The sequence below is a fragment of the Sminthopsis crassicaudata genome, chromosome 5 (genome assembly GCF_048593235.1).
Source record: "Sminthopsis crassicaudata isolate SCR6 chromosome 5, ASM4859323v1, whole genome shotgun sequence".
Taxonomy (NCBI): domain Eukaryota; kingdom Metazoa; phylum Chordata; class Mammalia; order Dasyuromorphia; family Dasyuridae; genus Sminthopsis; species Sminthopsis crassicaudata.
In genome coordinates, this window is record NC_133621.1 from 206,984,533 (window position 1) to 206,995,975 (window position 11,443).

General features: G+C 33.4%; 1 protein-coding gene across 1 annotated transcript in view; it reads left to right on the top strand.

The window, feature by feature from the left end:
* The window catches only part of GRIP1 (glutamate receptor interacting protein 1), a 762,478-nt gene that overhangs the window by 118,902 nt on the left and 632,133 nt on the right, over positions 1-11,443 (top strand). The gene's annotated exons all lie outside the window — the stretch shown is intronic.

Below are 11,443 nucleotides of genomic sequence, written 5' to 3' on the forward strand. Positions count from 1 at the left end.
AAAAAAAAAAAAAAGGAAGGGATTAAAAATAATAATAAAAAAAAATTGGTACCCCTAAGGAAAAATTGGAAGGAGAATGACAGTTTAGAATAGAAATGGAAAAAATGTGACCTGAGGCAGCTAGGTGACACAGTGGATAGAGTACCCTGCTTGGGATCAGGAAGATGTTTTTCTGAGATCAAATCTGGCCTCATACACTTAGTAGCTGTATGACCCTGAGAAGTCACTTAATCCTATTTTGCCTCAGTATCCTTGTTTGCAAAATGAGCCAAAGAAGGAGGTAGCAAACCATTCTAGTATCTTTGCCAAGAAAATCCCAAAATGAGAACATAGAATTAGACATGGCTAAAATGACTGAATAACAATAACAGTGAACTCCTTGAAAAATAGAATGGAACAAAATGAAATTATTCTATGAGATAAAAAGAAATAGCAGAAAGTCAAATAATGACATATAGGAAGAACATGTAGGATAGTTACTTTGCAAAATAGCTGACCTGGAAAAGAGGTATGAAAGAGAGAATTTAGGAATCATTGACTGTTTAGAAAACCATAGCTAAATAAAAAGCCTAATTCTAATCAATCAGTAGAGAATCATTTATAAAGCATATTTATCAGATACTGTGTTAAGCAATAGGGAATACAAAAAGAGGCCAAAAATAGACCTTCCCCTCAAGAAGCTTAAAATTTAATGGGAGAATACCACATACAAACCAAATATATTCAAAGCAAGCTATATATAGAATACATAGAAAATAATTAACAAGAGGGAAGGGAAAAAAATCATAAAAGAAAACTTTCAATATCTATTGGAATCAGAAGGCAAAGTAAAAATAGAATCTACCAGTTATCTCCTGGGACAAAAAAAAAACAAAAACAAAAACCCAAATTGAAAATACTTAGAAGAAATATCATTAACTTATCTAAGACAAAAAACAAAAAATCCAACCAAACAAACCCCCCAAAAAAACCCTGTTAACAGTCAGAAGTAAATATTTCAAGGACCAAGGAAATATAATCAGGACCATAAAAAGCTATGTCACAACCCCTATAAAGGATAGTAAAGGCCTTCTAATTAAAAGAAAGTTGTATAAATTGTGCATAATCCTATACAAATAAACCTTAACAGAATTAGGCTTGTAAAGCATTTCTTTCTCCCTCCCTTTTCCTCCCAGGTTTGATGTTTATTTTTTCACAACAAACATCTCCACACAAGAAATATGTCTGATACATTGGACATCTGAATCCGCACATTTAGTAGCTTGGGGGAGAAAAAAGGAATCTTGCCCCTCTCTGATAGGAAAAAACCTGATAATGTCTTTTAGGTGAGAAGCTGTGGAGAACAGTGCTTCTCAGGGAAGTACAGAAAATGAAGTAGATCAAAGCCACAGATGAGGGACTATGAGAAAGAAGTCTCATAGATGAGAATGGGCTACTTAGAAGCCTTTCCAGTTATGATGTGGTCTGAAGATTAAACATGGCTGTTGACCACACAAAATTTAATGTTTCTTTAGGATGATTTCCTATACTTTCCCCTCCTTCAAAGATCAGCAGATAGAAGAGATGGAGTTGAATAGTTTGAGATATAGGAGCTAAGGGAAATCCTTGGGGACTAACTAATCTAAGATCTTCTGTCTCTGCATATGAGACAACTGGATCCTACAGGACAGTTTGGTCTGAAGGCCAGAATTTTAGACTGGGAGAGGAGCCAAGACTAGAAGTATAGTTACTGTCAAACATTCGTGATGAAAAGATCAGAGCTGGAGAGAATCCTTGAAATGCAAGTACAGGAATTAAAAGAATTGCAGAAAGGTTAAAAAATAAATTGATCACTTTGTTGTTTAGTTTTTTTTTTCAATTGCATTTTACTCCTCCAAACATTGGGGATTTTCTCAACAGAAAAATTGGAGTAGCTTGCAATTTCCTTTCTCTCTTATTTTACAGATTAAGAAACTGAGGCAAGTGACTGCCCAGAGTCACGTGGTCTCTATCTGAGGCTATATTTGGACTCAGGAAGAGGAGTTTTTATAACTTCAGACTTCTTTTACCTAGCTGCCCCCAAAACATTGAGCAGCTATAAGAGACAAAATCAGTATTAAGTGTTTGAATATAAATGGAGGTAAAGACACAAATATCCTTTTAAAATCCTACTTTCTTCAAGTGACAGAAGGAATAAAATAAGAAAATCATAGATTGTCTTTTCATAGGTTTAGGCCTGAATGTGGTTTTATTGTATTTATTATTTTCTTAAGAGAAAAAAAGGAAAAGGGATATATTATTGAAGACATGAGGAAGAAGGAAGAGGAAATTACCATTTCTTCCTAATTTCCTCATAATTAGATCACAGCAGAAGAATTTACAAACTTAGAAGAAGAGATGAAGTGAACATCTCATAAATGTGACATTTATTGGGCAGGTTTAAAATGCATACATATACACATAAATGAATAAACACAGAGCGGGGAAAATCCTCTATGGAGGATAGATTATAAAGATAAAATTAAAAGTAAGAAAGCTAAATATAAGATATAGTAATTTTGGTTATTTTACTATATGAAGAGAAGGGAAGAAAAGAAAGTGAGATCAGAGTAATAAAATATAGATTTCTAGTGTTGATTTCTTTTCTTTTTCCTTTATGAAGAAAGTACAGTGTAAAAGAAGAAAAAAAGAGGAAATGATAGAAGGAATGCATAATCATAACTATGAATGTTAATGGGGTGAATTCAATCATAAGATGTAGGAGGGTAACAACCTGGATTAGAAAACAGAATATAATAATATGTTATTTGTAAAAACAAAACAAAACCAAAAAAAACTGGGAAAAAAAACAATTAAAATGTAAAGATTCACACAGAATTAAATTTAAAAGTTAGAGCAGCTTATTATATCTTCTGTTAATGCAGAAAAACTTGGATGGCAATTCTGATCTTAGACAAAGCAACATTAAAATTAGACATAATTAAAAGAGATAAGTAGGCAGGCTACAATTATGCTCAGAGACATTATATAGTAGATAATGAAATAATGTAGGATTTGAAATACTGTGACTATGTGAAATAAAGGACCTGAAGAGAATTAGAGAAAAGTCATATATGATAAAATTACTAGTTATTGCTGAATGGGAATAGGAAAAAATATATATTTGCCAGTTTTGCATGGCATGTCTACAAAATTGACTGCATATTAGGGTACCAAAAACTAATAAACAAATCCAGAAAACCATGTGGGACTTACTATGAGGAAAGGAAAATTTAGTTCCTTTATAAAATTTTTCAGGAAAGGACATAACCGTTTATTTTAGAAGCAGCAAAATGCAGTGTAAAGGACACTTGTCCTGTATTCAAATCCCACCTTTGACACATATTACTTACATGAACTTGGCCCTTCCTTCAATATCTTTGGGCTTAATCTGTAAAATGAAAGGGGGATGAATCAAAATTCAGTCTTTGACTGATTAAAGCTATTGAGATCCCTTCCAGCTCTAAAATGTATTCAGTAATTCTCAGTATTTAGATATTCTTCCACTTTTGTAACCTGAATATTGCATGCTTCAATTTGGGGCCCATTTTCCCCTGTTCTCAGTCATGATGTGGAATAAATTAATGAAGATGGTGTGAAATTTTCTAAAGTCATCTTTGCCTAAGAAAAGTCATTTTTGCCTAGAAGGTCAATTTGGGGGCAGCTAGGTAGTACAGTGGATAGAGCACTGACCCTGAAGTCAGAAGGATCTGAGTTCAAATCTGATCTCAGACACTTAACACTGTCTAGCTGTGTGACCCTGGGCAACTTAATCCCAATCTCCTCAAGCAAAAAACAAAAAACAAAACATATATGTGTGTGTGTCTGTATGTATGTGCATTTAATAAAAAAAAAAGAAAGTCAATTTTGGCTTTTTCCAATAAAAAATGCTTTGACCTTCAGTAATGGCCAGTAACAAATTTAGGTTTTAAAACAGGAGGGGGAAAAATTCTTGAAAATGTATGTAGTAGAAGAAACCATTTACTTAGTAGGTATATAATATATGAAAACATAGGAGGAAATTACCTGAGCCAACTTTTAAATTTCAGTTTTAAAAGCAATAATTCTCGAGTATTTGAAAAATATACTTTTTAAAACCATTTATGGTATTAAAAAGAAACCCATAGCATCCACTCTGTTTATAAAAATAGACTTTTAGAAAATGTCAGTATTTTAGGATTTGCCCGAATTTCCTGAAATTGCCAAATCTAGAATTTTAACAAAGTAGGGGAATTTTTCAGACCAGAGATCCAAAGATTCTCTCAGACAGTCTCTTGGCCTTGTTTCTTCTTACTTCAACAGATCTTCAGTATAACTGCCACGATGGTTTTCTAAAGCATGGACCTGGACCTGACCATGTAACTGTCTTATTCATTAAACTACCTGTTTTCTTCTATGATCAAATATTATTTTTATCATTATTATTTTTTAATCAAAACAATTTAATGTTTAACTTTTACTTTTGGAGGAGTTGCATTTTCTTTTGCAACATGGCTAATATGGAAATATGTTTTGTATGATTGTATGATTTGTAAAATTTAATTTTTACACAAGTTTTATAACATTTTTTACTATAGTATTAAATATAGATAAGGAGAGAGGAAAGCAATAAGCATTTTGTTAAGCATTTACTATGTGTCAGGTGTTGTGCTAAATGCTTTAAAAACATCTTAATTATACATGCATATATAATTTATGTGTATTTATATATCATATATTTTATAAAAATAAAAATACCTGTACATCTGTTAAGGGTATATGTATAAAAAGTAGTTTACTGATAGGGATATGCAATCAAAAAAGTTTAGAATTAACTTCTTTAAATACACCAAAGAACTAACAATTGTAATATCTTCTCTGACTTACAACTCTCCTTCAGCCATCCCCACTCCCTTACTCCCCCTTTAACTGCAAACTAAGTAAATAGAATGACCAGTTCTATATTCAGGGTATTTGATATTTGTACTGGAACTCATGAACACTCACTAGTGTTTACCATCACCATCTAGTAAGCCAGATGGCACAATTAACTCAAAGTAAAGATCATTACTGAAATTGTGTATTATAAATAACATTTACAAATGCTCTCAATTCTCTTTATTTTCTTTTGGTGTCCCCATGCTGGGTGCTATTTGTCTCTGCTGGACAGGTGACTTAAGCTGGGTATTCTAGGCCTGCTTCTTTCTGAATCTCAACTCCTGACTTCCAGACCTAAATTCCCTTTCTACTCATTGCATAGTTGATTAGCTAAAGATGAGCCAAAAAGAGATTATAGTAAAGATTGAACAAAATCCATGTTAGTCCATGGTTGGCAGATGCTGGACCATAGTTCATCAGTGAGACTGGAACTAAAATTGGAGAATTTGAGCATGGAGTAAGACAACTGAGTGAATCACTTTCTCTTGGATACTGTAGAATCATGACAACATATTGAATGAGTAAATGAACGAATAAAGCATTGATTAAGTGTTTATTATGCACAAATCATTTGGCTAAGCACTGGGGATATATAATATTAAAAAAAAAAAAGCTCTTGCTCTTAACATTATATACTAATGGGAGAGATACCATAGAAAATTCCAGCTACAAGTCAGATGAAAGAGTCTCATGGTTCTTAGGCTACAATAACAAAGCCCTTTGAATGTCATTTCCACTGATAAAATCTCATAAGTTTTTTATGTTGAACTGTTTTATGTTGTTTGACAGTGTCAGGGAATTTGGTGACAAGAACTATTTGCCATGTACAATGTATATATTGTTTGTAGTACAAATCAGTGAAAATGGGGGACAAGGAAATAGATTTTTCCTAATCAGAAATATAAAGAACAATTCTTGCCAGTAGGGGAAAAGAACAAGCTAGTGCAAAAATAGGTTAACAATAGAATAACACATCTAAAGCCATTGATTAAAGTATCTGGAATCTTGCTAACCTAATAAATCTAATTGAATGTGTGTGCTCATCACATGAGAATTCACTTTACAAAGGCATTCTAGTACTTACTAGAAGAAGCAGAAAAGAAAAATGAGAATAATAATCATAAGGAAGGAAAACAGCAACCACAATGTTATCTCATGGTCTTTATAAAGTATCATTTATGTTATAAAAATGAGTTCTACAGATTGGTCTGAAGTCCTAGAAGTAGTTTCTTTTCTAAAACTATTCATGTCACTAGGGTTTTTTTTTATTTGTTTTGTTTTGTTTCTTTGGCTGGTTGTTTTTCTTTGTTTGTTTGATTGTTTTTAGCAATAATGATTCACTTAGAATATGAAGGAAAGTCTTTTTTAAGTATAATTTAGTTTTTTTTCCCAGTTATTTGGAAAATTTGAAAGTCAAGCAAAATGAACACGGAAGCATCTATAGCTGTTAGTGGGGCAGAGTTAGATTCTGAAGGTAGAGTTGGGTACCATAATAGCATCCTAATGCAGAATTAAGAAAATAACTCATAAAATGCCCAATTTGATATGCTAAATATATATGACTAGTAACAAAGCCATTTTAAAAATTGTTTTTCATTTTGACTTCTTCCTAGAGGCAGAGAGATTTTTGAACCTCACAACCCCCCAAATTTGGTGAAAATCATGTACCTGATCTATTTTCTCAAGTTTTAAAATTCCTTCAGTGAAGACACATTCTATTATTGTACTAACTATAGAGCCATCAGAAACAATTTAGAATTCTAAATGCCTTTCGTTTAACATGAGTACAAAATTGCAGCACATTTCAGGCACTAGTAGTGCTGTTTGATGTGGGTTTGCAATTGGGCTTTTCTTTTGTTTTGTTTTATAAATACTATGGGATTCACAAATTCTTTTTTTTTCCTTGTTTTTGCTGAGGCAATTTGGTACTAAGTGACTTGCCCAAGCTCACACAGCTAGGAAATATTAAGTGTTGGATCACAAATTTTTAATAAACAATAGTGATTTGTAGTACACTGTGATAGGCAGGTGCTGTGAGCTACAAAGAGGCAAAAATGGCTTACCTTTAAAATGAGAGTAAGTCTTTTTAGGACCTCTTAGTTCTTTTGGGACCATCAAATGATTATACATTTTAATCATTATGTAAGTGTTGCTATTGTTGTTCAATCTTGTCTGACTCTGTAAATCATTTGTTGTTGTTGTTGTTGTTGTTTTTTGTTTGTTTGATTGTTTGTGTTTTGCAAAGACACTAGAGTGGTTTGCCATTTCCTTCTCCAGCTTAGTTTACTGATGAGGAAACTGAGGCAAATAGGGTGAAGTGACTTGCCTAAAGTGACAAACTACTAAGTGTGTGAGGCCAGATTTGAACTCAAGAAGATGCGTCTTTCTGACTCCAGAGGGCACTCTCTATTCACATTGTCACTTAGTTGTCCTTACATAGATTACCTTTTCTAAATTAAAAATTTTCTGAGGGCAGGGACTGTCTTGCTTTCTTTATTCCTCCAAAGAGTGTTGTGAGAATGGAATGCAATTATACTAAAGTCTGTTCAACACTTTACAGTGCTTACACACCTATCGATAAGGACGAATGTTGGAAGAGATGTAGGAAAACTGGAGCACTGATACATTGTTGGTGGAGTTGTGAACGGATCCAACCATTCTCGAGAGTAATTTGGAATTATGTTCAAAAAGTTATCAAATTGTGCATACCCTTTGACCCAGCAGTGTTTCTTTTCTACTGGGGTTATATCCCAAAGACATTTTTTTTTTAATTGTGTGTATATATGATAGCTTTTTATTTACAAGATATATGCATGGGTAATTTTTCAACATTGACAAATGCAAAATCTTTTGTCCACTTTTTCCCCTCCTCCTCATCCCCTCCCCTAGATGTCTGGTAGACCAATACATGTTAAATATGTTAAAGTATATGTTAAATATAATATATGTATACATGTCCATACAGTTATTTCATTGCACAAGAAGAATCAGACTTTGAAATAGTGTACCATTAGCCTCTGAAGGAAATAAAAAATGCAGGCAGACAAAAATAGAGGGTTTGGGAATTCTATGTAGTGGTTCACCCTCATTTCCCAGAGTATAGCTGGTTCAGTTCATTACTGCTCTATTGGAACTGATTTGGTTCATCTCATTGTTGAAGATGGCAACGTCCATCAGAATTGATCATCATATAGTATTGTTGTTGTATATAATGATCTCCTGGTTCTGCTCATTTATTTCATTCAGCATCAGTTCATGTAAGTCTCTCCAGACCTTTCTGAAATCATCCTGTTGGTCATTTCTTACAGAGCAATAATATTCCATAACATTCGTATACCATAATTTATTCAGACATTCTCCAATTGAGGAGCAGCCACTCAGCTTCCAGTTTCTGGCCACTACAAAAAGGGCGGCCACAAACATTTTGGCACATACAGGTCCCTTTCCTTTCTTTAACCAAAGAAATCTTAAAGAAGGGAAAGGGACCTGTATGTGCAAAAATGTTTGTGGCCGCCCTCTTTGTAGTGGCCAGAAACTGGAAACTATGTGGATGTCCATCAATTGGAGAATGGCTGAATAAATTGTGGTATACGAATATTATGGAATATTATTGTTCTATGAGAAATGACCAGCAGGAGGATTTCAGAGAGGCCTAGAGAGACTTACATGAACTGATGCTGAGTGAAACGAGCAGGACCAGATCATTACACACGGCAACAAGATTATATGATGAATTCTGATGAATGTGACTCTTTCCAATAAAGAAATGATTCAGGTCAGTTCCAATGATCTTGTGATGAGGATAGCCATCTACTCCCAGAGATAGGACTGTGGGAACTGAATGTAGTTCACAACATAAAATTCTCACTTTTTGTTGTTTGCTTGCATTTTGTTTTCTTACTCATTTACTTTCCTTTTTTCATCTGATTTCTCTTGTGCAACAAGAGAATTGTATAAATATGTTTATACATATTGGATTTAACATATTTTAAAGTTTAACATTTTTAAAAAGACCTTAAAGTGCTATACAAAATACTAGTTATAATTATATTGTTATTATATAATCATTATATAGTATTATAATATTTGGTAATCATATAATATATTGCAATATATGATAATTATATTGTTATTCCATTCTATTATAATTGTTATGACATTATTATAATATGTATTATTTTGTTAGAAAACAATTATGTTATTATTATGTGATATATATATTTTATTATTATTATTATTATTATAACACATCCCTTAAGCTAAGAAGACCTTTAATGTGGCAGGAATATATACAGGACAAATAGCAGAACTGAAAGAACAATTTATACAATGATAACATCATTACAGAGAATAAAAAGCTTAAAGACTCTATCTCTGATCAGCACAATGATAACCATGTGAAAACCATGCATCCAAGAGAATAAAGATTAAGCAGGCTACTTCTGCTAGGGAGGTGAGAAAGCTAAAACTCAAGGCAAAAAACCTACATTTTGGAACATGGTCTATATGGGAATTTGTTCTGCTACTTAGTTGGCTGTTTTATTTTATTTGCTCATTATACAGGGTGGGACAGTGGGACAGAAAGATTAACAAAGAAAACAAACAAGAAAACAATTGTTATCCTTAACTACCTCTCCCTCCTTGCCTAAGGAAACTGGGTGTCAGAAGAGGAATCTAATTCAATAATAAGGATTGGGACATAAAATTAATATAATGGATGATGGACTGATATCTCCAAATTTTAAAATGATAGAGGGATGGATCAGAGGTAACAAGATAAGATTTTTTTTTTAAGACAGTCAAAATTAAATGACATGCCCAGGGTAACACAGCTAATAAGTACCTGAGGAACTCATATCCTCCTGACTCTAGGGGCTGTGTTCTATCAACTGCACCATTTAGCTGTCCCATGACTTAATAGGGAAACAATTAAAATTGTATTGTTAGTTTAAAAAAAATTAGACATAAAAGAAGGGCAGTAGGAAATGTGTTATAATAGTAATTCATGAGTAAAAGACTAAGGTTTTAGGTGATGACCATCATTAAGATATGTGTCTCCATTTTGGAGCCAGTAACAACATGATTAAAGCACTGGAATGTGACTTCTCCAAAACACTTATGCAACCTTAAGTTATATTAAAAGAAATCTAGCCTCTAGAAAAAGAGATAGCAGGGTAGATATTAGTTTTATGTATGGAAAACATTAAAGTTCTGTTCACCTGTGTATAGCCATTTGTTTTTATTGTTATTTTCAATAATGGCAGACTTTTGTGACCCTCTTTGGGTTTCTCTTGAGAAAGATACTGGAATAGATTCCTATTTCTTTCTCCAGCTCATTTTACAGATGAAAAAACTGAAGCAAACAAAGTGATGTGACTTGTCCAGGGTCAACCAATTAGCGTCCAAGATCAGATTTGAACTCAGGAAGATGAGTTTTTTAGACTCTATGATTGTGTGCTCTAGCCATTGTGCCACCTACTTGGTTTGTCTAGAGAGTAACAAACCTCAAAGTGCTAAGTAAATGTTAGAAATATAAATATTTATTAACTATTAATTATATTAAAATTAAATAAGTTATAAATATTAATATTTGTTAATATTTATCAATAAATATTCATCTGATTTCAAACAGGATGCTCTTATCCACTGTACCACCTACTCATTTGCTATAGTGTAAAAAGTATTAGCTTTGAAATCGTAGGATCTGGGTTCAAATTCTGTCTCAAATGATTACTATTCTTGTGGCTATGGGCAAATCCCTTAACCATTCTGGTCCTCAGTTCACTCATTTGTAAAATGAGAGGATTAGACTAAATTCCTTCTGGAATGGCTTTGAGCTCTAGATTTATGATCCTGTAATTTAAGGAAGGAAGATCCTGGAGAATCCATTGGGGAGACCCAAAAAATTCTTTTTGTTGAATCCTTGGAAAATTTGAGAAATTTTCAGTTTGTTTGTTTGTTTTCAATTTGAGGAATTTTCAGTAGAGATGCAAGACTTTAAAAGGACCCAGTTTAAATAGTTGAAGGAGTCTCATGTGATCAGTAGATTCCATTTATTTTGTACAGTTCCTAAGGTCACAGATTATAAGGAAACAGAATTCATTCTCCCTTGTAGCAAAAAAAAAAATAAAAATAAAAAAAAATTAGATAAAACAACCCCAAAAAATGACTGCACCAGGCAGTGTTTGCAATGTCCTGCACCCAGTATCGTTCCTCAGTTTTGCTAGGAAGGAGGCTTGTGTAGGGAGCTGTCGTCTCCAGAAGCTGCTGGATCGCTCTCTGGGAAGAGATCTGCTGTGTCTTCTCAAATCTCTCCGACAGATTCTTCTTCCTGTAACGAACCGTTGTCTCCAGGCAATTGCTGTTAACTCTTGTCCAGAGAAGTGACTTCCCTTCCTGCAGAGAGCCCCGTCAAGCCTGATGCAATGCAGAGTCCCCTCCTTGAATCTCCTCCAGCTTTTATCCTTCTCCATGTAGACTCACTTTCCAGGCCCACTGTTGCTTTTTA